Genomic DNA, 26,566 nt, shown 5'->3' on the forward strand with positions numbered 1-26,566 from the left:
CAACTAACACCCAGGTACCTATTTGCTGCTAGGAGAACAGGACAATAGGTGTAAGGAAACGTGTCGAAATGTTTCCACCCGCCGGGAATCGAACCCGGGCCGTCCGTGTGTGAAGTGGGAGGTTTAGCCACCAGGCCACTGACATGTTTCATTCTGTCAGAAGTGCAGTGTGGACCTCTGGCTGTGTCAGAGTGTAGGTAAGGGAAGGTGAAAGTTCGTCCTTATCTATCTGCAAGTGACACTTTTCATTAAATTTTAGAGATTCTTTCAACATTTTGTTTTGATCTGAAGGAAATTTGACCTAACTGAACAGACTCAGGACCCACAAGAGAAATAAATCCCATAATTTAACTTTACTGTAACATCCTGGGGTAAATAAACGAAACATACTCATATATACCAATACTATCTGTGTCTCCTAAGCCTACTGGACAAAAATAATGTTATATTATATACCAAAAGCCTAAATAAAGTCTTGTGCAGGAGATCAGAGGGTCAGGTACGGCGGTGGTGACGGAGGCCCTAAACACCAACAACAAACACTGGGAATAATGGACTTGTGCCTCAGACTGTGTCAGGTGTGGACGTCCCTCTCTGCTGGGGCTAGGCAAGGGTGTCCCTCTCTGCTGAGGCTTGGCAAGGGTGTCCCTCTCTGCTGAGGCTTGGCAAGGGTGTCCCTCTCTGCTGAGGCTTGGTAAGAGTGTCCTGCTGGGGCTTGGCATGGGTGTCCCTCTGCTGGGGCGTGGCATGGGTGTCCCTCTGCTGGGGCTTGGCAAGGGTGTCCCTCTCTGCTGGGGCATGGCATGGGTGTCCCTCTCTGCTGGGGCTTGGCAAGGGTGTCCCTCTGCTGGGGCTTGGCAAGGGTGTCCCCCTCTGCTGGGGCTTGGCAAGGGTGTCCCTCTGCTGGGGCTTGGCAAGGGCGTCCCTATCTGCTGGGGCTTGGTAAGGGTGTCCTTCTCTGCTGGGGCTTGGCAAGGGTGTCCCTCTCTGCTGAGGCTTGGCAAGGGTGTCCCTCTCTGCTGGGGCTTGGCAAAGGTGTCCCTGTCTCCTGGGGCTTGGCAAGGGTGTCCCTCTCTGCTGAGGCTTGGCAAGGGTGTCTCTCTCTGCTGGGGCTTGGCAAAGGTGTCCCTCTCTGCTGAGGCTTGGCAAGGGTGTCTCTCTCTGCTGAGGCTTGGCATGGGTGTCCTTCTCTGCTGGGGCTTGGCAAAGGTGTCCCTGTCTGCTGGGGCTTGGCAAGGGTGTCCCTCTCTGCTGAGGCTTGGCAACGGTGTCCCTCTGTTGAGGCTTGGCAAGGGTGTCCCTCTCTGCTGGGGCTTGGCAAGGGTGTCCCTCTCTGCTGGGGCTTGGCAAGGGTATCCCTCTCTGCTAGGGCTTGGCAAGGGTGTCCCTCTGTGCTGAGGCTTGGCAAGGGTGTCCCTCTCTGCTGGGGCTTGGCAAGGGTATCCCTCTCTGCTAGGGCTTGGCAAGGGTGTCCCTCTCTGCTGAGGCTTGGCAACGGTGTCCCTCTGTTGAGGCTTGGCAAAGGTGTCCCTCTCTGCTAGGGCTTGGCAAGGATGTCCCTCTCTGCTAGGGCTTGGCAAGGGTGTCCCTCTGTGCTGAGGCTTGGCAAGGGTGTCTCTCTCTGCTAGAGCTTGTCAAGGGTGTCCCTCTCTGCTGGGGCTTGGCAAGGGTGTCCCTCTCTGCTGAGGCTTGGCAAGGGTGTCTCTCTGTGCTAGGGCTTGGCAAGGGTGTCCCTCTCTTCTGGGGCTAGGCAAGGGTGTCCCTCTGCTGGGGCTTAGCAAGGGTGTCCCTCTCTGCTGGGGCTTGGCAAGGGTGTCCCTCTCTTCTGGGGCTAGGCAAGGGTGTCCCTCTCTGCTGAGGCTTGGCAAGGGTGTCCCTCTCTGCTGGGGCATGGCAAGGGTGTTCCTCTCTGCTGGGGCTTGGTAAGGGTGTCCCTCTCTGCTGGGGCTTGGCAAGGGTGTCCCTCTCTGCTGGGGCTAGGCAAGGGTGTCCCTCTCTGCTGGGGCTTGGCAAGGGTGTCCCTCTCTCCTAGGGCTTGGCAAGGGTGTCCCTCTCTGCTGGTGCTTGGCAAGGGTGTCCCTCTGCTGGGGTTTGGCAAGGGTGTCCCTCTCTGCTGGGGCTAGGCAAGGGTGTCCCTTTCTGCTAGGGCTTGACAAGGGTGTCCCCCTCTGCTGAGGCTTGGCAAGGGTGACCCTCTCTGCTGGGGCTAGACAAGGGTGTCCCTCTCTGCTTGGGCTTGGCATGGGTGTCCCTCTGCCGGGGCTTGGTAAGGGTGTCCCTCTGCTGGGGCTTGGCAAGGGTGTCCCTCTCTGCTGAGGCTTGGCAAGGGTGTCCCTCTCTGCTGGGGCTTGGTAAGGGTGTCCCTCTGCTGGGGCTAGGCAAGGGTGTCCCTCTCTGCTGAGGCTTGTCAAGGGTGTCCCTCTCTGCTGGGACTTGGTAAGGGTGTCCCTCTCTTCTGGGGTTAGGCAAGGGTGTCTCTCTCTGCTGAGGCTTGGCAAGGGTGTCCCTTTCTGCTTAGGCTTGGCAAGGGTGTCCCTTTCTGCTGAGGCTTGGCAAGGGTGTCCCTCTCTGCTGGGGCTTGGCAAGGGTGTCCCTCTCTGCTGGGGCTTGGCAAGGGTATCCCTCTCTGCTGAGGCTTGGCAAGGGTGTCCCTCTCTGCTGGGGCTTGGCAAGGGTGTCCCTCTGCTGGGGTTTGGCAAGGGTGTCCCTCTCTGCTGGGGCTAGGCAAGGGTGTCCCTTTCTGCTAGGGCTTGACAAGGGTGTCCCCCTCTGCTGAGGCTTGGCAAGGGTGACCCTCTCTGCTGGGGCTAGACAAGGGTGTCCCTCTCTGCTTGGGCTTGGCATGGGTGTCCCTCTGCCGGGGCTTGGTAAGGGTGTCCCTCTGCTGGGGCTTGGCAAGGGTGTCCCTCTCTGCTGAGGCTTGGCAAGGGTGTCCCTCTCTGCTGGGGCTTGGTAAGGGTGTCCCTCTGCTGGGGCTAGGCAAGGGTGTCCCTCTCTGCTGAGGCTTGTCAAGGGTGTCCCTCTCTGCTGGGACTTGGTAAGGGTGTCCCTCTCTTCTGGGGTTAGGCAAGGGTGTCTCTCTCTGCTGAGGCTTGGCAAGGGTGTCCCTTTCTGCTTAGGCTTGGCAAGGGTGTCCCTTTCTGCTGAGGCTTGGCAAGGGTGTCCCTCTCTGCTGGGGCTTGGCAAGGGTGTCCCTCTCTGCTGGGGCTTGGCAAGGGTATCCCTCTCTGCTGAGGCTTGGCAAGGGTGTCCCTCTCTGCTAAGGCTTGGCAAGGGTGTCCCTCTCTGCTGAGGCTTGGCAACGGTGTCCCTCTCTGCTGGGTCTTGGCAAGGGTGTCCCTCTCTGCTGAGGCTTAGCAAGGGTGTCCGGCTCTGCTGAGGCTTGGCAAGGGTGTCCGGCTCTGCTGAGGCTTGGCAAGGGTGTCCGGCTCTGCTGAGGCTTGGCAAGGGTGTCCGGCTCTGCTGAGGCTTGGCAAGGGTGTCCCTCTCTGCTCAGGCTTAGCAAGGGTGTCCCTCTCTGCTGAGGTTTGGCAAGGGTGTCCCTCTCTGCTGAGGTTTGGCAAGGGGGTCCCTCTCTGCTGAGGTTTGGCAAGGGGGTCCCTCTGCTGAGGCTTGGCAAGGGTGTCCCTCTCTGCTGAGGCTTGGCAAGGGTGTCCCTCTCTGCTCAGGCTTAGCAAGGGTGTCCCTCTCTGCTGAGGTTTGGCAAGGGGGTCCCTCTCTGCTGAGGTTTGGCAAGGGGGTCCCTCTCTGCTGAGGTTTGGCAAGGGCGTCCACCGGATCTAATTGGCAACTTCAAGTTTCTTTCTCTATTTACAAAGGATCTTATGTTCCTTTTCTCTCATCGTCCAGCCTTGAGCAACAATTTTTTTCTGGTACCATCGAGAAACCGGACTCGATACTCCGGGTGTTGCTGTCAGTGGCTCTGATATACCCAACTAAGTAGAAGAACTGGGAGAAATAGACATTGTGGGTAGGGAGTGTTAGCCAGCTAGGATAACCCAGGGTAGGGAATGTTAGCCAGCCAGGATAACCCAGGGTAGGGAGTGTTAGCCATCCAGGATAACCCAGGGTAGGGTGTTAGCCAGCTAGGATAACCCAGGGTAGGGAGTGTTAGCCAGCTAGGATAACCCAGGGTAGGGAGTGTTAGCCAGCCAGAATAACCCAGGGTAGGGAGTGTTAGCCAGCCAGGATAACCCAAGGTAGGGAGTGTTAGCCATCCAGGATAACCCAGGGTAGGGTGTGTTAGCCAGCCAGGATAACCCAGGGTAGGGAGTGTTAGCCATCCAGGATAACCCAGGGTAGGGTGTTAGCCAGCTAGGATAACCCAGGGTAGTGAGTGTTAGCCAGCTAATATAACCCAGGGTAGGGAGTGTTAGCCAGCTAGGATAACCCAGGGTAGGGAGTGTTAGCCAGCTAGGATAACCCAGGGTAGGGAGTGTTAGCCAGCCAGAATAACCCAGGGTAGGGAGTGTTAGCCAGCCAGGATAACCCAGGGTAGGGAGTGTTAGCCATCCAGGATAACCCAGGGTAGGGTGTGTTAGCCAGCTAGGATAACCCAGGGTAGGGAGTGTTAGCCAGCTAGGATAACCCAGGGTAGGGAGTGTTAGCCAGCTAGGATAACCCAGGGTAGGGAGTGTTAGCCAGCTAGGATAACCCAGGGTAGGGAGTGTTAGCCAGCTAGGATAACCCAGGGTAGGGAGTGTTAGCCAGCCAGAATAACCCAGGGTAAGGAGTGTTAGCCAGCCAGGATATCCCAGGGTAGGGAGTGTTAGCCAGCTAGGATAACCCAGGGTAGGGAGTGTTAGCCAGCCAGAATAACCCAGGGTAGGGAGTGTTAGCCAGCCAGGATAACCCAAGGTAGGGAGTGTTAGCCATCCAGGATAACCCAGGGTAGGGTGTGTTAGCCAGCTAGGATAACCCAGGGTAGGGAGTGTTAGCCAGCTAGGATAACCCAGGGTAGGGAGTGTTAGCCAGCTAGGATAACCCAGGGTAGGGAGTGTTAGCCAGCTAGGATAACCCAGGGTAGGGAGTGTTAGCCAGCCAGGATAACCCAGGGTAGGGAGTGTTAGCCAGCTAGGATAACTCAGGGTAGGGAGTGTTAGCCAGCTAGGATAACCCAGGGTAGGGAGTGTTAGCCAGCCAGGATAACCCAGGGTAGGGAGTGTTAGCCAGCTAGGATAACCCAGGGTAGGGAGTGTTAGCCAGCTAGGATAACCCAGGGTAGGGAGTGTTAGCCAGCTAGGATAACCCAGGGTAGGGAGTGTTAGCCAGCTAGGATAACCCAGGGTAGGGAGTGTTAGCCAGCTAGGATAACCCAGGGTAGGGAGTGTTAGCCAGCCAGAATAACCCAGGGTAGGGAGTGTTAGCCAGCCAGGATATCCCAGGGTAGGGAGTGTTAGCCAGCTAGGATAACCCAGGATAGGGAATGTTAGCCAGCCAGACTAACCCAGGGTAGGGAGTGTTAGCCAGCCAGGATAACCCAGGGTAGGGAGTGTTAGCCATCCAGGATAACCCAGGGTAGGGTGTGTTAGCCAGCTAGGATAACCCAGGGTAGGGAGTGTTAGCCAGCTAGGATAACCCAGGGTAGGGAGTGTTAGCCAGCTTGGATAACCCAGGGTAGGGTGTGTTAGCCAGCTAGGATAACCCAGGGTAGGGAGTGTTAGCCAGCCAGGATAACCCAGGGTAGGGAGTGTTAGCCAGCTAGGATAACCCAGGGTAGGGAGTGTTAGCCAGCTAGGATAACCCAGGGTAGGGAGTGTTAGCCAGCTAGGATAACCCAGGGTAGGGAGTGTTAGCCAGCTAGGATAACCCAGGGTAGGGAGTGTTAGCCAGCTAGGATAACCCAGGGTAGGGAGTGTTAGCCAGCCAGAATAACCCAGGGTAGGGAGTGTTAGCCACCCAGGACATCCCAGGGTAGGAAGTGTTAGCCAGCTAGGATAACCCAGGGTAGGGAGTGTTAGCCAGCCAGACTAACCCAGGGTAGGGAGTGTTAGCCAGCCAGGATAACCCAGGGTAGGGAGTGTTAGCCATCCAGGATAACCCAGGGTAGGGTGTGTTAGCCAGCTAGGATAACCCAGGGTAGGGAGTGTTAGCCAGCTAGGATAACCCAGGGTAGGGAGTGTTAGCCAGCCAGGATAACCCAGGGTAGGGAGTGTTAGCCAGCTAGGATAACCCAGGGTAGGGAGTGTTAGCCAGCTAGGATAACCCAGGGTAGGGAGTGTTAGCCAGCTTGGATAACCCAGGGTAGGGTGTGTTAGCCAGCCAGGATAACCCAGGGTAGGGAGTGTTAGCCATCCAGGATAACCCAGGGTAGGGTGTGTTAGCCAGCTGGGATAACCCAGGGTAGGGAGTGTTAGCCAGCTAGGATAACCCAGGGTAGGGAGTGTTAGCCAGCTAGGATAACCCAGGGTAGGGAGTGTTAGCCAGCTAGGATAACCCAGGGTAGGGAGTGTTAGCCAGCCAGGATAACCCAGGGTAGGGAGTGTTAGCCAGCTAGGATAACCCAGGGTAGGGAGTGTTAGCCAGCTAGGATAACCCAGGGTAGGGAGTGTTAGCCAGCTTGGATAACCCAGGGTAGGGTGTGTTAGCCAGCTAGGATAACCCAGGGTAGGGAGTGTTAGCCAGCCAGGATAACCCAGGGTAGGGAGTGTTAGCCAGCTAGGATAACCCAGGGTAGGGAGTGTTAGCCAGCCAGGATAACCCAGGGTAGGGAGTGTTAGCCAGCTAGGATAACCCAGGGTAGGGAGTGTTAGCCAGCTAGGATAACCCAGGGTAGGGAGTGTTAGCCAGCTAGGATAACCCAGGGTAGGGTGTGTTAGCCAGCTAGGATAACCCAGGGTAGGGAGTGTTAGCCAGCTAGGATAACCCAGGGTAGGGAGTGTTAGCGAGCCAGGATAACCCAGGGTAGGGAGTGTTAGCCAGCTAGGATAACCCAGGGTAGGGAGTGTTAGCCAGCCAGGATATCCCAGGGTAGGGAGTGTTAGCCAGCCAGGATAACCCAGGGTAGGGAGTGTTAGCCAGCTAGGATAACCCAGGGTAGGGAGTGTTAGCCAGCTAGGATAACCCAGGGTAGGGAGTGTTAGCCAGCTAGGATAACCCAGGGTAGGGTGTGTTAGCCAGCTAGGATAACCCAGGGTAGGGAGTGTTAGCCAGCTTGGATAACCCAGGGTAGGGTGTGTTAGCCAGCTAGGATAACCCAGGGTAGGGAGTGTTAGCCAGCCAGGATAACCCAGGGTAGGGAGTGTTAGCCAGCTAGGATAACCCAGGGTAGGGAGTGTTAGCCAGCCAGGATAACCCAGGGTAGGGAGTGTTAGCCAGCTAGGATAACCCAGGGTAGGGAGTGTTAGCCAGCTAGGATAACCCAGGGTAGGGAGTGTTAGCCAGCTAGGATAACCCAGGGTAGGGTGTGTTAGCCAGCTAGGATAACCCAGGGTAGGGAGTGTTAGCCAGCTAGGATAACCCAGGGTAGGGAGTATTAGCGAGCCAGGATAACCCAGGGTAGGGAGTGTTAGCCAGCTAGGATAACCCAGGGTAGGGAGTGTTAGCCAGCCAGGATAACCCAGGGTAGGGAGTGTTAGCCAGCCAGGATAACCCAGGGTAGGGAGTGTTAGCCAGCTAGGATAACCCAGGGTAGGGAGTGTTACCCAGCTAGGATAACCCAGGGTAGGGAGTGTTTGCCAGCTAGGATAACCCAGGGTAGGGTGTGTTAGCCAGCTAGGATAACCCAGGGTAGGGAGTGTTAGCCAGCTAGGATAACCCAGGGTAGGGAGTGTTAGCCAGCCAGGATAACCCAGGGTAGGGAGTGTTAGCCAGCTAGGATAACCCAGGGTAGGGAGTGTTAGCCAGCCAGGATAACCCAGGGTAGGGAGTGTTAGCCTGCCAGGATAACCCAGGGTAGGGAGTGTTAGCCAGCTAGGATAACCCAGGGTAGGGAGTGTTAGCCAGCTAGGATAACCCAGGGTAGGGAGTGTTAGCCAGCTAGGATAACCCAGGGTAGGGAGTGTTAGCCAGCCAGGATAACCCAGGGTAGGGAGTGTTAGCCAGCCAGGATAACCCAGGGTAGGGAGTGTTAGCCAGCTAGGATAACCCAGGGTAGGGAGTGTTAGCCAGCTAGGATAACCCAGGGTAGGGAGTGTTAGCCAGCTAGGATAACCCAGGGTAGGGTGTGTTAGCCAGCTAGGATAACCCAGGGTAGGGAGTGTTAGCCAGCTAGGATAACCCAGGGTAGGGAGTGTTAGCCAGCCAGGATAACCCAGGGTAGGGAGTGTTAGCCAGCTAGGATAACCCAGGGTAGGGAGTGTTAGCCAGCCAGGATAACCCAGGGTAGGGAGTGTTAGCCAGCCAGGATAACCCAGGGTAGGGAGTGTTAGCCAGCTAGGATAACCCAGGGTAGGGAGTGTTAGCCAGCTAGGATAACCCAGGATAGGGAGTGTTAGCCAGCCATGATAACACAGGGTAGGGAGTGTTAGCCATCTAGGATAACCCAGGGTAGGGAGTGTTAGCCAGCCAGGGTAACACAGGGTAGGGAGTGTTAGCCAGCTAGGATAACCCAGGGTAGGGAGTGTTAGCCAGCTAGGATAACCCAGGGTAGGGAGTGTTAGCCAACCAGAATAACCCAGGGTAGGGAGTGTTAGCCAGCTAGGATAACCCAGGGTAAGGAGTGTTAGCCAGCTAGGATAACCCAGGGTAGGGAGTGTTAGGCAGCCAGAATAACCCAGGGTAGGGAGTGTTAGCCAGCTAGGATAACCCAGGGTAGGGAGTGTTAGCCAGCTAGGATAACCCAGGGTAGGGAGTGTTAGCCAGCTAGGATAACCCAGGGTAGGGAGTGTTAGCCAGCTAGGATAACCCAGGGTAGGGAGTGTTAGCCAGCTAGGATAACCCAGGGTAGGGAGTGTTAGCCAGCTAGGATAACCCAGGGTAGGGAGTGTTAGCCAGCCAGGATAACCCAGGGTAGGGAGTGTTAGCCAGCTAGGATAACCCAGGGTATTGAGTGTTAGCCAGCTAGGATAACCCAGGGTAGGGAGTGTTAGCCAGCCAGGATAACCCAGGGTAGGGAGTGTTAGCCAGCTAGGATAACCCAGGGTAGGGAGTGTTAGCCAGCTAGGATAACCCAGGGTAGGGAGTGTTAGCCAGCTAGGATAACCCAGGGTAGGGAGTGTTAGCCAGCTAGGATAACCCAGGGTAGGGAGTGTTAGCCAGCTAGGATAACCCAGGGTAGGGAGTGTTAGCCAGCCAGGATAACCCAGGGTAGGGAGTGTTAGCCAGCCAGGATAACCCAGGGTAGGGAGTGTTAGCCAGCTAGGATAACTCAGGGTAGGGAGTGTTAGCCAGCTAGGATAACCCAGGGTAGGGAGTGTTAGCCAGCTAGGATAACCCAGGGTAGGGAGTGTTAGCCAGCTAGGATAACCCAGGGTAGGGTGTGTTAGCCAGCTAGGATAACCCAGGGTAGGGAGTGTTAGCCAGCTAGGATAACCCAGGGTAGGGAGTGTTAGCCAGCTAGGATAACCCAGGGTAGGGAGTGTTAGCCAGCTAGGATAACCCAGGGTAGGGAGTGTTAGCCAGCTAGGATAACCCAGGGTAGGGAGTGTTAGCCAGCTAGGATAACCCAGGGTAGGGAGTGTTAGCCAGCCAGGATAACCCAGGGTAGGGAGTGTTAGCCAGCTAGGATAACCCAGGGTAGGGAGTGTTAGCCAGCTAGGATAACCCAGGGTAGGGAGTGTTAGCCAGCTAGGATAACCCAGGGTAGGGAGTGTTAGCCAGCTAGGATAACCCAGGGTAGGGAGTGTTAGCCAGCTAGGATAACCCAGGGTAGGGAGTGTTAGCCAGCTAGGATAACCCAGGGTAGGGAGTGTTAGCCAGCTAGGATAACCCAGGGTAGTGAGTGTTAGCCAGCTAGGATAACCCAGGGTAGGGAGTGTTAGCCAGCTAGGATAACCCAGGGTAGGGAGTGTTAGCCAGCTAGGATAACCCAGGGTAGGGAGTGTTAGCCAGCTAGGATAACCCAGGGTAGGGAGTGTTAGCCAGCCAGAATAACCCAGGGTAGGGAGTGTTAGCCAGCTAGGATAACCCAGGGTAGGGAGTGTTAGCCAGCTAGGATAACCCAGGGTAGGGAGTGTTAGCCAGCTAGGATAACCCAGGGTAGGGAGTGTTAGCCAGCTAGGATAACCCAGGGTAGGGAGTGTTAGCCAGCTAGGATAACCCAGGGTAGGGAGTGTTAGCCAGCCAGGATAACCCAGGGTAAGGAGTGTTAGCCAGCCAGGATAACCCAGGGTAGGGAGTGTTAGCCAGCTAGGATAACTCAGGGTAGGGAGTGTTAGCCAGCTAGGATAACCCAGGGTAGGGAGTGTTAGCCAGCTAGGATAACCCAGGGTAGGGAGTGTTAGCCAGCTAGGATAACCCAGGGTAGGGTGTGTTAGCCAGCTAGGATAACCCAGGGTAGGGAGTGTTAGCCAGCTAGGATAACCCAGGGTAGGGAGTGTTAGCCAGCTAGGATAACCCAGGGTAGGGAGTGTTAGCCAGCTAGGATAACCCAGGGTAGGGCGTGTTAGCCAGCTAGGATAACCCAGGGTAGGGTGTGTTAGCCAGCTAGGATAACCCAGGGTAGGGAGTGTTAGCCAGCTAGGATAACCCAGGGTAGGGAGTGTTAGCCAGCTAGGATAACCCAGGGTAGGGAGTGTTAGCCAGCTAGGATAACCCAGGGTAGGGAGTGTTAGCCAGCTAGGATAACCCAGGGTAGGGAGTGTTAGCCAGCTAGGATAACCCAGGGTAGGGAGTGTTAGCCAGCTAGGATAACCCAGGGTAGGGAGTGTTAGCCAGCTAGGATAACCCAGGGTAGGGAGTGTTAGCCAGCTAGGATAACCCAGGGTAGGGAGTGTTAGCCAGCTAGGATAACCCAGGGTAGGGAGTGTTAGCCAGCTAGGATAACCCAGGGTAGGGAGTGTTAGCCAGCTAGGATAACCCAGGGTAGGGAGTGTTAGCCAGCTAGGATAACCCAGGGTAGGGAGTGTTAGCCAGCTAGGATAACCCAGGGTAGGGAGTGTTAGCCAGCTAGGATAACCCCGGGTAGGGAGTGTTAGCCAGCCAGAATAACCCAGGGTAGGGAGTGTTAGCCAGCTAGGATAACCCAGGGTAGGGAGTGTTAGCCAGCTAGGATAACCCAGGGTAGGGTGTGTTAGCCAGCCAGAATAACCCAGGGTAGGGAGTGTTAGCCAGCTAGGATAACCCAGGGTAGGGAGTGTTAGCCAGCCAGAATAACCCAGGGTAGGGAGTGTTAGCCAGCCAGAATAACCCAGGGTAGGGAGTGTTAGCCAGCTAGGATAACCCAGGATAGGGAGTGTTAGCCAGCTAGGATAACCCAGGGTAGGGAGTGTTAGCCAGCTAGGATAACCCAGGGTAGGGAGTGTTAGCCAGCTAGGATAACCCAGGGTAGGGAGTGTTAGCCAGCTAGGATAACCCAGGGTAGGGAGTGTTAGCCAGCTAGGATAACCCAGGGTAGGGAGTGTTAGCCAGCTAGGATAACCCAGGGTAGGGAGTGTTAGCCAGCTAGGATAACCCAGGGTAGGGAGTGTTAGCCAGCCAGAATAACCCAGGGTAAGGAGTGTTAGCCAGCTAGGATAACCCAGGGTAGGGAGTGTTAGCCAGCCAGAATAACCCAGGGTAGGGAGTGTTAGCCAGCTAGGATAACCCAGGGTAGGGAATGTTAGCCAGCTAGGATAACCCAGGGTAGGGAGTGTTAGCCAGCCAGAATAACCCAGGGTAGGGAGTGTTAGCCAGCTAGGATAACCCAGGGTAGGGAGTGTTAGCCAGCTAGGATAACCCAGGGTAGGGAGTGTTAGCCAGCCAGAATAACCCAGGGTAGGGAGTGTTAGCCAGCTAGGATAACCCAGGGTAGGGAGTGTTAGCCAGCCAGAATAACCCAGGGTAGGGAGTGTTAGCCAGCCAGAATAACCCAGGGTAGGGAGTGTTAACCAGCTAGGATAACCCAGGGTAGGGAGTGTTAGCCAGCCAGAATAACCCAGGGTAGTGAGTGTTAGCCAGCTACGATAACCCAGGGTAGGGAGTGTTAGCCAGCTAGGATAACCCAGGGTAGGGAGTGTTAGCCAGCCAGAATAACCCAGGGTAGGGAGTGTTAGCCAGCTAGGATAACCCAGGGTAGGGAGTGTTAGCCAGCTAGGATAACCCAGGGTAGGGAGTGTTAGCCAGCCAGAATAACCCAGGGTAGGGAGTGTTAGCCAGCTAGGATAACCCAGGGTAGGGAGTGTTAGCCAGCCAGAATAACCCAGGGTAGGGAGTGTTAGCCAGCCAGAATAACCCAGGGTAGGGAGTGTTAGCCAGCTAGGATAACCCAGGGTAGGGAGTGTTAGCCAGCCAGAATAACCCAGGGTAGGGAGTGTTAGCCAGCCAGAATAACCCAGGGTAGGGAGTGTTAGCCAGCCAGAATAACCCAGGGTAGGGAGTGTTAGCCAGCCAGAATAACCCAGGGTAGGGAGTGTTAGCCAGCTAGGATAACCCAGGGTATTGAGTGTTAGCCAGCCAGAATAACCCAGGGTAGGGAGTGTTAGCCAGCTAGGATAACCCAGGGTAGGGAGTGTTAGCCAGCTAGGATAACCCAGGGTAGGGAGTGTTAGCCAGCTAGGATAACCCAGGGTAGGGAGTGTTAGCCAGCTAGGATAACCCAGGGTAGGGAGTGTTAGCCAGCTAGGATAACCCAGGGTAGGGAGTGTTAGCCAGCCAGAATAACCCAGGGTAGGGAGTGTTAGCCAGCTAGGATAACCCAGGGTAGGGAGTGTTAGCCAGCCAGAATAACCCAGGGTAGGGAGTGTTAGCCAGCCAGAATAACCCAGGGTAGGGAGTGTTAGCCAGCCAGAATAACCCAGGGTAGGGAGTGTTAGCCAGCCAGAATAACCCAGGGTAGGGAGTGTTAGCCAGCTAGGATAACCCAGGGTATTGAGTGTTAGCCAGCCAGAATAACCCAGGGTAGGGAGTGTTAGCCAGCTAGGATAACCCAGGGTAGGGAGTGTTAGCCAGCTAGGATAACCCAGGGTAGGGAGTGTTAGCCAGCTAGGATAACCCAGGGTAGGGAGTGTTAGCCAGCTAGGATAACCCAGGGTAGGGAGTGTTAGCCAGCTAGGATAACCCAGGGTAGGGAGTGTTAGCCAGCCAGAATAACCCAGGGTAGGGAGTGTTAGCCAGCTAGGATAACCCAGGGTAGGGAGTGTTAGCCAGCTAGGATAACCCAGGGTAGGGAGTGTTAGCCAGCCAGAATAACCCAGGGTAGGGAGTGTTAGCCAGCTAGGATAACCCAGGGTAGGGAGTGTTAGCCAGCCAGAATAACCCAGGGTAGGGAGTGTTAGCCAGCCAGAATAACCCAGGGTAGGGAGTGTTAGCCAGCTAGGATAACCCAGGGTAGGGAGTGTTAGCCAGCCAGAATAACCCAGGGTAGGGAGTGTTAGCCAGCTAGGATAACCCAGGGTAGGGAGTGTTAGCCAGCTAGGATAACCCAGGGTAGGGAGTGTTAGCCAGCCAGGATAACCCAGGGTAGGGAGTGTTATCCAGCTAGGATAACCCAGGGTAGGGAGTGTTAGCCAGCTAGGATAACCCAGGGTAGGGAGTGTTAGCCAGCCAGAATAACCCAGGGTAGGGAGTGTTAGCCAGCTAGGATAACCCAGGGTAGGGAGTGTTAGCCAGCCAGAATAACCCAGGGTAGGGAGTGTTAGCCAGCTAGGATAACCCAGGGTAGGGAGTGTTAGCCAGCTAGGATAACCCAGGGTAGGGAGTGTTAGCCAGCTAGGATAACCCAGGGTAGGGAGTGTTAGCCAGCCAGAATAACCCAGGGTAGGGAGTGTTAGCCAGCCAGAATAACCCAGGGTAGGGAGTGTTAGCCAGCTAGGATAACCCAGGGTAGGGAGTGTTAGCCAGCTAGGATAACCCAGGGTAAGGAGTGTTAGCCAGCTAGGATAACCCAGGGTAGGGATAAGTGAGGAGCATACTATAATTATAGTGGATTTTTGCCAACCATCTTTGATATTGTTTTAATGTCACCTTTGCACTGTTTATAACATTTCTGGTACATTTTTAAATGTTTATACAGTAGTGTACTGTATATTGTATTAAACAGTTGACCCCCGGTTAACGATATTTTTTCACTCCAGAAGTATGTTCAGGTGCCAGTACTGACCGAATTTGTTCCCATAAGAAATATTGTGAAGTAGATTAGTCCATTTCAGACCCCCAAACATACACATACAAACGCACTTACTTAAATACACTTACATAATTGGTCGCATTCGGAGGTAATTGTTATGCGGGGGTCCACTGTACATTATTTACATATAAATTCTGGTCAGAGAGCCCATCATGAGTCCAAGGCATCAGGATTTTTTTATACTTCGCACACTGACCACATAGACCCATTCTTTCATATGTAGGCCTACCAGCTTTCTCTCACTAGATTTGAGGGCGCTAGAATTTAGGCATACTAGTACGTCAAAAACCCTGGTGCGTAAGCCGTACTAGTACGGCCGAAACCCTGAAAGGGTTAAGTGATATGGAAGTTTATTCTGTGCCTATCTATTGTTTTTTACCATAAATTTATCAGAACTGTTAGCAAATGTAAACCTCTGTGTAACTTCTATTTATTTCCAGCAAGAAATGTTAATAAAGCCTCGTTTTTACGGCTCTTACCCCTCAAGGGAGGTTCCTTGATGCTGGTGAGGGTCTCTTAATTTAGGGAATTCGATCTGGGCTTCAGTTCCCTGAATTGAGCCTGAATACCTTCCCCCCCACATACACTAAATCCTACGGGTTTAGAGCTCCCTCATGATTTTAATAATAATAATAATTTAAGGCTTTGAGCTTCCTCACCCACACTGATTAGCAAAACTTGCCAGCGAGTGCTGAATCAAATGATAAAAAAGCAAAATAAATACACGGTGCATAAACCATACCATGGGTGGGGTTAGAACCCGCAATCAGAGAGCCTTGAGAGTTTTGAGACACTGATCACGGGTTCTAACCCCACCCATGGTATAGCTTGTTTGCAATATTGCCATAATGATTTTGTGAGTCAAGTACACAGTACATACAATACTTACCTTTAAATTCTAGTTAAAAATTCTAGTTTGCTCCATTATTGTTCCAATTTCATTGTACAATCTCTTAGTAATTAAATAATCAACTACCTCATTTTGTGATTTTACTAGTAAGCATAGGTCACCTTATGTGATTTTGTTATTTACTATTGTTCGCTTAAACATTAGCTGAATTGATACTTTCTCTGTCCATATTACTACCTCATATTTTTTTTAAATACTATCAATTGATATTACTTACTAAAATTAATAAATATCATTTTTACTAAAATTTCAATTTACTCTTAACAATTTTGACATTTAATAACCATTACTTGTCTAATTACCTTTACCTGTTTTAATACCACATTTACTATCCTAGATTACTCTTAATTACCTTATACTGCCATATAACCTCAAGTATAACTACCAGTGCAATATTGAATGAAATAAACATTACTTTTTCACTTTTTTTGTAATCATTATTACTTACTAAAATTTTATTAAACACCATATTTACTACCAGTCAATTTTAATTTTGTACATTAAACATTATTTTATACTTCCCATAACATTTTGTAGCCAAATTTTCAAGTTTTTATATTCAACCCCAACCTTTATATTATCCCTTGTACCTGTGTACCTGTCTACCCTCTTACTATCATATTATAATCAAGACATTACCATTGTTATTTTTTTACTATTATTCTTTTGGTACTTTAATTGTGAATTTTACTTTGTCAATTTAAATCTAGGTATAATCTTGATCTTGTCAACAACCTATACCAGACTCTAGTGCAATTGCAAGTACCATTTCAAATTGTATTTTTATATTATAAGTTTATATTATAATTCCTACCATCTGCCCATTTAACTTTGCTTACCATTACTTAATTTTAGTCCCTTATATGTTTTCTCCTTTATTTTAGCTTTATATAACTATCCTAGTTTATATATTCACAATTGTTAAAATAATCAAGGTGCTATTCTTAGGTGCTAAAGTAGAATAAGTTCACAATTTTGCCATTATATTCCAAAGCTCATTTTTTTGATTACCACTTTATTGGTCACCACAACCTATATTAGTCCCTTTTATATTATAATTTTATACTATAATTCTAACTTTAAAAAATTACCTTTATAGTACTACCTACTATCATATTCCCAAGCTCCACTATTTGATCATCACTTTATTTGTATTAGTCCCTTAGCTCATTATTTTACATTTGTTAAATAATCCAGGTGCTATTTTTTAGCTTAAGACTATTTACTTTGTTTTATACTTAATTCAAACTATAGATTCACTACAAATCTTATGATTACAAGCATTGATCCTGATACCAACCTCTTATTTAATGACTTAAATGAATCAAACAGTAACTGTAATTACTACACTGCAGAACAATCAAAGGCACTTCTCAGTGCCAACAACAACATAACTATATTTAACTACAATATCAGATCTTTAAGCAAGCATTACGATGACCTCATAGCATTACTAAATTCCTTACATGCCAATATGTCCATCATTACACTAACTGAAACCTGGCTAAAGCCTGATAGTACAGATGTCTATGCCATTCCTGGTTACACAGCCATACACAACTGTAGGCCAGATCAACAAGGGGGTGGCACAGCCATATACTACTCAGACCAACTAGAATGTATCACTAATACTTGCACAAGGGATGAACATGGGGAATATATAATAGCTAAATTCAAATCAAAGTACCTACAAAAACCTCTCACATTGATAAACATCTACAGAGTTCCACAGTCAAACATTAGCCAATTTAGTCAAAATCTAGGAAGTATGATAACTGATGCACGCATGAACAAAGATCACTTACTACTCTCAGGTGACTTCAATATAAATCTCCTGCAAGACCAGGACCCACACGTTACTGAATTCACAAACACAATGAGTAACTGTATGTTACTACCAACAGTAACAAAACCTACAAGAGTTACAGAGACTAGTGTTTCCCTACTTGACCACATCTGGACCAACACCATATCCCCTTTAAAATCAGGCATAATTACAGATAATACCACAGACCACTACCCTACTTTCCTCATAACAACTCTTGGTAAACTACCCCAAGACACTACTAAAGTCACCTTCAGACTTCACAATGAGGCAGCCATTAATAACTTCACAACAGCAATAGCAAACATTGATTGGCACACTGAGCTAGAAACCTATACAGACATTGACGAATGTATTAATAATTTTCTAAAAAAAACCCAATACCTCTATAACAAGCACTGCCCTAAAAAAACTAAACAGATGACAGCAAAGAGACTGAACAGTCCCTGGCTAACACCCAGCATTCTCAAATCCATAAATACAAAACACCAATATGAAAAACAGTACAGAATGGGTCACATAACCAGAGACCAAACAAAACGTTACTCGTCAATCCTAACCAGCCTGATAAGAAGGGCAAAAAAATTGTATTATGAGAACAGATTATCCAACTTAAGAGGTGATATAAAAAAGACCTGGAAAACCCTATCAGAAATTCTGGGAACAAAAAAGATATCACGAAATAGCGAAATAAAATTAGCAAAAACAGATGAACCCCAACTCCCACCAACAGAAACAGCAAACAGACTCAATGATTTCTTCTCCACTATAGGACAAAACCTTGCCAATAAAATCCCAAGCTCAGATACCCCACCAAATGACTACCTCACCGGCAACTACCCGAACACACTGTTCCTAGCTCCGACTAACCCATACGAAGTCTCCCTTATTATCAACGCACTAAAAAACAAGGCAGGAGATTTAAATACCTTACCACCCCTTATATACAAAAAAGTGTCACAAGTGCTATCACCAATCATTGCAACACTCTTTAACAAATCCATTGAATCCTCCACCTTCCCTACAGTACTCAAAATAGCAAGGGTCACCCCGATCCACAAAGGAGGAGACCAAACAGAGTTGAATAACTATAGGCCAATATCCAACTTACACCCTCTCTCAAAAATCTTCGAAAAATTAATTCATAAACGAATCTACTCCTACCTTATCTCCCAAAACATACTCAACCCCTGCCAATTTGGATTCAGGCCTAATAAAAATACTAATGATGCTATTATACACATGCTAGAACATATATACACTGCAATAGAGAAAAAAGAAGTCCCACTGGGGATCTTCATTGACTTACGTAAAGCTTTTGATACAGTTGACCATGACTTGCTCCACGTAAAATTGTCACACTATGGTATAAGAGGGCACTCCCTCAACTACCTCAAGTCTTACCTCAGCAACAGAAGCCAATATGTGTACGCAAATGGGGCAAACTCTTCTGCACAACCAATTACAGTTGGTGTCCCACAGGGAAGTGTCCTTGGCCCTCTTCTCTTTCTCCTATACATAAATGACCTTCCAAATGCTTCGCAATTACTCAAACCCACACTATTTGCAGATGACACTACATACGTCTTCTCTCACCCGAGCCCAGTCACGCTAGCCAATACTGTAAATACCGAATTACAGAAAATATCTACCTGGATGAGGACTAACAAACTCACACTAAACATTGACAAAACCTACTTCATTCAGTTTGGTAACAGAGCTACAGATGTCCCTCTTAACATAATGATAAATGGATCACCTATCACAAAACTAACAGAGGGAAAATTCTTAGGAATCCACCTTGATAATAGACTCAAATTTCATACACATATACATCAAATTTCTAAGAAAATTTCCAAGACTGTAGGCATACTATCGAAGATACGGTACTATGTTCCACAGTCAGCCCTCCTGGCCCTATATCACTCTCTTATTTACCCCTATCTCACCTATGGAATTTGTGCATGGGGCTCAACAACAATTAACCATCTCAGACCACTAATTACCCAACAAAAGGCTGCAGTTAGAATGATAACAAATTCTCACTACAGGCAGCACACTCCACCAATATTCAATACACTAAACCTACTCACCATACAAAACATCCATACTTATTACTGCACCTATTACATACATAGAACACTTAACTCTGATATTAACCCTCCCCTCAAACATCTCCTTGCCAACCTCAACAGAACACATGACCATAACACAAGGCACAGATCACTCTTTGATGTTCCTCGTGTCCATCTCACACTATGCAAAAACTCAATGCACATAAAAGGCCCTAAAATCTGGAATTCATTACCTGTAAATATAAAAGAAACACAACCTGTTTATAAATTCAAGTCTCTTCTCAAAGATTACTTACTCACCCAAAACCAAATAAATACTGAATAACTGAACATTATAAATTGTATATCTTAAATGTTTCTCACAATTATATCACATAAATGTTAAACCTAAAACCCAATCTAACTTTATTATTTTTTAAATACACTACCTAACAGAATCACTACCTAACTGAATGCAACCATATGACCTGTCTTTGTAATACTCACTTGTGCTTTATAGTTATCTGTTTACATTAATGTTTTATCACTGATTTCATCATTGCTTAGTAGCAGCGCTGTATAGTCCTTGTGGCTTAGCGCTTCTTTTTGATTATAATAATAATAATAATCATTGCTTAGTTAATCTTAAGTTAATTTTAAGCCAGCCCGTAATGCTATGCATAGTATAAGTGGCTTTGGCATACTGCTCTTATCTGTATTTTTTCGTACCTCTGTATGTGTGCACAAATTGGAAATAAATAAATAAATAAATAAATAAATAAATAAATAAATATGGTGCCAGTTGCCCTTCCAATATGCAACTGTTGTGCAAAAACAACAAAAAGAGCAGTAAAAGCACCGAGCATAATGAACAATGACTCAATGTCCCCAATTAGTGGGACGCCAAAAAAGAGGCGCCGAAAATGCAGGGCTCTGCTGCATGTGTGTTTAGAAATGTTTGTTCATATATAATTTCTTGACAGATGTATGTGCAGCCGAACCTCACACGTGGAGAGTGAAAGTCCAGTGTCAGGAAGAAGCTGTTATGAGTTCTGAATGCTCTACCATCACTGCTCTACCTGAGGCCAGGCTTTTATGACTGCCTGATCGATTATGGTCTTGTTGTTAGCACCTCGCACACCCACATATCCATCAGAACCTCGATGGTTTGGTAGTTATAACAAGTTGTTGTTCGGGTTTGATCTTACCTGCAGTTAATTCATTCCTGTTATACATCTATAATGTTATACATCTATAATGTTATATATCTATAATGTTATATATCTATAATGTTATATATCTATAATGTTATACATCTATAATGTTATACATGTATAATGTTATACATCTATAATGTTATACATCTATAATGTTATACATCTATAATGTTATACATGTATAATGTTATACATCTATAATGTTATACATCTATAATGTTATATATCTATAATGTTATACATCTATAATGTTATACGTCTATAATGTTATACATCTATAATGTTATACGTCTATAATGCTATACATCTATAATGTTCCTCAAGTGTTATAGAAGAGTTATTGTGTGTTGCTAACTTGTTATAGTATAAACGTTAATACAGAAGTCCTGGTATCTGCTGGGTATACCTTCCAAGACCTACTGTGGATACCCGAAACTGTGGATTAGTAAGTTTATTCAGGTATACATAGTTACAGAGATTATCATACATAGCAGCATATGTGTAGAGAAGTTGGGATAACCCATAAAAGTCAGAAAGTGACTTAATTCCATTGGAGTCCTAGACAGTAGCAAACCATATACACCTACCATCCGACTTACGACCGTGTTTTTTATGCCAAATTTCTTGGAAATAAACAAGTAATTGTGTTGTATACAGTGTTTATCCTAAACCTTACAGTATAAAATACAGTACTAACAACATAAAAAGTAAAGTAAAACATGAAATACCAAAATAAAACAATAAAATAAAGTCATTACAAAAATGTTTTGTTGATATTCAGTAGTAAAGTTCGACTTACCACCGGTTTCTCAGAACTGAACTCGGTCGTAAGTCGGATGGTAGGTGTACATGTATGTATATATACTGCTTTTGTTTTCATACATACCCATGATAAAGTTTAATTGGTAAATTATGCATAATAAGTCAAGAATTAGTACTTTTTTTATTAATGAGAAAAACTTCTTGGCTTCTCTTAGGCTTTGAAAAACTTCCGTCATTACTACTGTTGTGCTTTAGTGTCATTTTAAGCAAAATTTACGATTATGTTCAGCCAACAGTAAATCATGGATAACTGAAACTGGAAATTGAATGTGGATATGGGGGGTTCTACTACGTACATTATTACAGATACAGGTCGGCCATCACTAATTCGGCATCATTGGGACCTGTAGTGTGCCGGATTAGTGAGTTTGCTGGATTACAGAGTGGTTAGTTACACAAATAAACCGCACATAAAAGAGAGAAGCTTACGACGACGTTTCGGTCCGACTTTGGACCATTTACAAAGTCACACTGTTATTTAGAGTGGTTAGGTTAGAATACACTTAATTAACCTATCATTAGAGACTTTCTGCTACATCTTTCTCATTTTCATCACTGCCTTCTCCTCCACTGGCTTGCTGCTGTGAATTTACAACAATATGCACAATTTCTGAGTCAGTATCTGGAGTTTATCTGGAGAGAGTTCCGGGGGTCAACGCCCCCGCGGCCCGGTCTGTGACCAGGCCTCCTTAGGTCAGTGTCCCAGGATGCGACCCACACCAGTCGACTAACACCCAGGTACCCATTTTACTGATGGGGAACATAGACAACAGGTGGAAAGAAACACGTCCAATGTTTCTACTCTGGCTGGGAATCGAACCCAGGCCCTCGCCGTGTGAAGCCAGAGCGTTAACCACCAGGCCACCAGATGAAATTTTAGTATAATGACGAAATTTGAAATTATGCTAGCCAAAATTAATACCCGGATTACTGATGGAACCAAATAACTGATTGCCAGATTAGCGATGACTGACCTGTATTAAGTTTGTATTAGTGCTGATATAGCCATTAATTTACCATAATATTCATTAAAAGCATTTTTGCTTATTTTATCCTGGAAAATGAATGACGTTTCTCCTCCATTCATATATATTAACCCTTTCAGGGTCCAGAGACCAAATTTCAAAGTGTGCACCAGGGTCCAAGAATTTAAAAAAAAAAAATTTTTGTTATTTTTTCTTATGAAGTGGTAGAGTTTTTTCTGAAAGTAATAAAACAAAAAGTACGAAATTTGATGGAAAATTGACGAAATTATGCTCTCGCGAGTTTTGAAGTGTCAGCGATATTTACAAATCGGCGATTTTGCCAACTTTGACTCCCATTTTACATTATTCCAGTCGACCAAATTCTTAGCTATTTCACTAGTATTACTTCTATTCTATCGATTGAGCACAAGAAATCGCCAAGTCAACTGTTTCAACTACAAAATAAAGTGATCAGAAATTGATAATTTGGCCAATTTAACACAAAGTTCAAAATATTCCAATTTCAAAATAGGGTCCAGAGTAAACAATGTAGGCATTCCTGGCACTAAACTAACATTTCCTCTGTTCATTAGTTACGTTTTGAGGCTTTACAAATTAATTCCATTTTAATTTTTTATTCACATAATGAATTTTTATTCAAACCAAAAAATAGAAGATTTACTGTTATGCAATATTGTAATAATTGTATAAATATTATCACCACATTTGTGAACATATATTAGACCCACCAGCTGACGTGTATTAGACGTGTGAGGTCGTTTGTTTACTCTTGAACATAGACAAAAATTTAGCATTTCTGCTACTTTGAGCTCAGTTTCAAGCCATTTCCAGTGCTAAAACCAATCAAAATCATCTTTATTTCTGTAATATGTCTTCCATTCTATCAAGTGAGACCAAGAAATTGCAAATACAACTATAAAAACATACAAAAAGCACTGCAAAGTCTCTGTTTTAATCGAAAATCACTGTCTCAGTTTTTTTTCTCTCATTATACACTGTATGCTGCAGGATTTGTTTTATGTGATGCACACATACTACAGATGTATTCTCTCATATCTAGGCCCAAATTTACCACTCACAGCTTATCAGAGTGAGCTGAGCTCATGGCGTAGATCTATGGTTTGGACCCTGAACGTAAAGCCATAGATCTACGGCACGGACCCTGAAAGGGTTAAACATATATAATGTTGTACTGCATTTATTTTAGTTTATTGTGATTTTGTTGTGCCTTCTCTTCCCTACCACTATTTTTTTCTAAAGTAGTGGATAATATAATATTAGTTGTTGATTGTACCTGTCTTTCAGAGTTGAGGATGGAGAGCAGATCCTGGTAGATGATACTGTGTTATTGTCACCTGTAACTTGATGTCTCAACCTGACTTCAGTCTTGCTACTACTGTACTCTGGTATATATTCATCATTTTGTTTCCATGAAGGGTATGACATCAGTGCCTCTACCCTCCTTGCTGCAGTGTTTAAAGACCATGCCTCACACCCATGCACTAGAGGGGCCCCTCTTTACAGCACTTAACTTTACGGTGTTTCGCTAATCCAGCGGTTTTCAGTTATAGCCATTCTTCATTTATTCAGACTTCCTACAATAAATATATTCCCTACTCACTATAAGCCAAGGATGAAAATATTTTAAGGTAAGTAATGTGTGTACTGTATATGCATTTTTTTAGTCCTGGCTATATTGTTCACTTAACCCTTTCAGGGTTTCAGCTGTACTAGTACTGCTTATGCACCAGGGTTTTTGACGTACTAGTATGCATAAACTCTAGCGCCTTCAAATCTCGTGGGAAAAGGCTGGTAGGCGTAGATGTGAGAGAATAGGTGTGTGTGGTCAGTGTGCATGGTAGAAAAAAAATCTGGGACCCAGTGGCGCATTGTGTGAACGCCATTTTAGTAGACCTTGTTCACCATTCCTCTCGGTAAGAAGCTCCTCACTCCTCGGCAAATTGGGACACTTTTGTTCCCCAGTGACAGTTCTAATACAGATGGAAGTGCCAGTGAAGATGAGTTTCAAGGTTTTGGTGAGGTTGTGACCGAAACTAATGACCATAATATCGGTAATAGTGAGGAAAACCCAGACGACCCTCAGCCTTCCACCTCTGCTGCTGGGCCGTCTTGTTCACGTTCAGTTGTACCAGAATCAAAGAGGAAACTCCTATTTTCCCAAATCCCAGACTCAGATGTGAGCATTGGTGATGATAGTGATAGTGAATATGAACTACAAGCTCTTGAAACCAGTTCCAGTAGTGATAGTGAAGCATCACTGGAGAATATTCTTAAGACAACCAGGGGTCTTGAAGACAACCAGGGGGTCTTGAAGACAACCAGGGGTCTTGAAGACAACCAGGGGGTCTTGAAGACAACCAGGGGTCTTGAAGACAACCAGGGGGTCTTGAAGACAACCAGGGGGTCTTGAAGACAACCAGGGGGTCTTGAAGACAACCAGGGGTCTTTAAGACAACCAGGGGTCTTGAAGACAACCAGGGGTCTTTAAGACAACCAGGGGTCTTGAAGACAATCAGGAATCTTATGTCTGCTGAGAGGCAGTTTAGTAAAAATAAGTTTTCTAATAAGTGTTGTAAGTGTTGTAAGTGTTACATGTGTTTTTATTCAACAGTTTGATGATACAGGTCCACCATCACAAATCCGGCAATCAGACATCCGGTTCCATCAGTCATTCGGCACTAATTTCGGCTAGCATAATTTCAAATTTCCAGGGTCGTCACACCAACCTGCTGGTACTGATTGGTGGCACTACTTGATGCATAAGTCGTTCCAATTTCTTTTTGTCCAATTTTTTTGTTTTAACCTGCTTTTAGCCCTAGCCATGGTTCCAATGAATAAAAGAAATGCTTCTCATTATGTAAAGCACCTACATAGTACATTATCCATTAACGATAAGGTAACTTTGAAGCCACTGTCGGTTGCTTTGAGCTCAGTCTCGTGATGCAGGGGAATATGCTTTATTATTACGCTAATATCAACACTACAGCTTATTTGCCTATCACAATTGATCTAATATGACATAATAAACAATATAATAACATAAAACATGTTAAATACTCCAGAATGAATAATATTTAGCATAATACCGAGTAGTTTGACAGAGTTATGAAGAGGATATGGGATACAAATACCATTCTCCTATCCCTGTCTTGTGGGCTTATACAGTGGACCCCCGCATAACGATTACCTCCGAATGCGACCAATTATGTAAGTGTATTTATGTAAGTGCGTTTGTACATGTATGTTTGGGGGTCTGAAATGGACTAATCTACTTCACAATATTCCTTATGGGAACAAATTCGGTCAGTACTGGCACCTGAACATACTTCTGGAGTGAAAAAATATCGTTAACTGGGGGTCCACTGTATTAGAGAAAATGGAGTATATTACAGGGCTAACTGTGATATACAACTCGTACTGCACCATAAAACAAACAAAAAAGTTATTTTTTCTTTATAGATTATCACACATAGCAGCATATGTGTAGAGAACTTAGGATGACCCAAAAAAGTCAAACAAAGCGGCTTATTTCTAGTACCTGGCTTAGGCTAGCCATGTAATAGAGGCTGTCTTTGCATTGCAACCCACTATTGTAAATACAAAATCTCAATGTACTGTTTGCAAAGACATAAAATAAATAAATAAATAAATATGATTTTTGGTAAATATTCGATTCCCAGCCAGGGTAGAAACATTGGGCATGTTTCTTTACACCTGTTGTCTATGTTCACCCATCAGTAAATGGGTACCTGGGTGTTAGTGGACTGGTGTGGGTCACATCCTGGGTGTTAGTGGACTGGTGTGGGTCACATCCTGGGTGTTAGTGGACTGGTGTGGGTCACATCCTGGGTGTTAGTGGACTGGTGTGGGTTTCATCCAGGGTGTTAGTGGACTGGTGTGGGTCACATCCTGGGTGTTAGTGGACTGGTGTGGGTCAAATCCTGGGTGTTAGTGGACTGGTGTGGGTTGCATCCTGGGACACTGACCTAATTTGCCTGAAATGCTCAGCATAACAAGGGGCTTTCTATATAGTAGTATGTCACTGATGTCAGCTAGGGCTGTACACCATGTACATGTACGTGTAGTAAATACAGATAGTATTATTATTATTTTATTATCACACTGGCTGATTCCCACCAAGGCAGGGTGGCCCACCAAGGCAGGGTGGCCCACCAAGGCAGGGTGGCCCACCAAGGCAGGGTGGCCCACCAAGGCAGGGTGGCCCACCAAGGCAGGGTGGCCCACCAAGGCAGGGTGGCCCACCAAGGCAGGGTGGTCCACCAAGGCAGGGTGGCCCGAAAAAGAAAAACTTTCACCATCATTCACTCCATCACTGTCTTGCCAGAAGGCTGCTTTACACTACAGTTTTTAAACTGCAACATTAACACCCGTCCTTCAGAGTGCAGGCACTGTACTTCCCATCTCCAGGACTCAAGTCCGGCCTGCCGGTTTCCCTGAACCCCTTCATAAATGTTACTTTGCTCACACTCCAACAGCACGTCAAGTATTAAAAACCATTTGTCTCCAT

At 47.0% G+C, this 26,566-nt stretch overlaps 1 long non-coding RNA gene across 1 annotated transcript; it reads left to right on the top strand.

Annotated features, from left to right (window-relative positions):
* Positions 1-522: 522 nt before the first annotated feature.
* On the top strand, positions 523-25,620 carry LOC128698298 (uncharacterized). The gene is made up of 3 exons (XR_008408442.2): positions 523-578; positions 19,976-20,163; positions 23,323-25,620. It is a non-coding gene; the product is annotated as an uncharacterized lncRNA (long non-coding RNA).
* Positions 25,621-26,566: the final 946 nt, after the last annotated feature.

This window comes from Cherax quadricarinatus, chromosome 92 (assembly GCF_038502225.1).
Source record: "Cherax quadricarinatus isolate ZL_2023a chromosome 92, ASM3850222v1, whole genome shotgun sequence".
NCBI lineage: Eukaryota > Metazoa > Arthropoda > Malacostraca > Decapoda > Parastacidae > Cherax > Cherax quadricarinatus.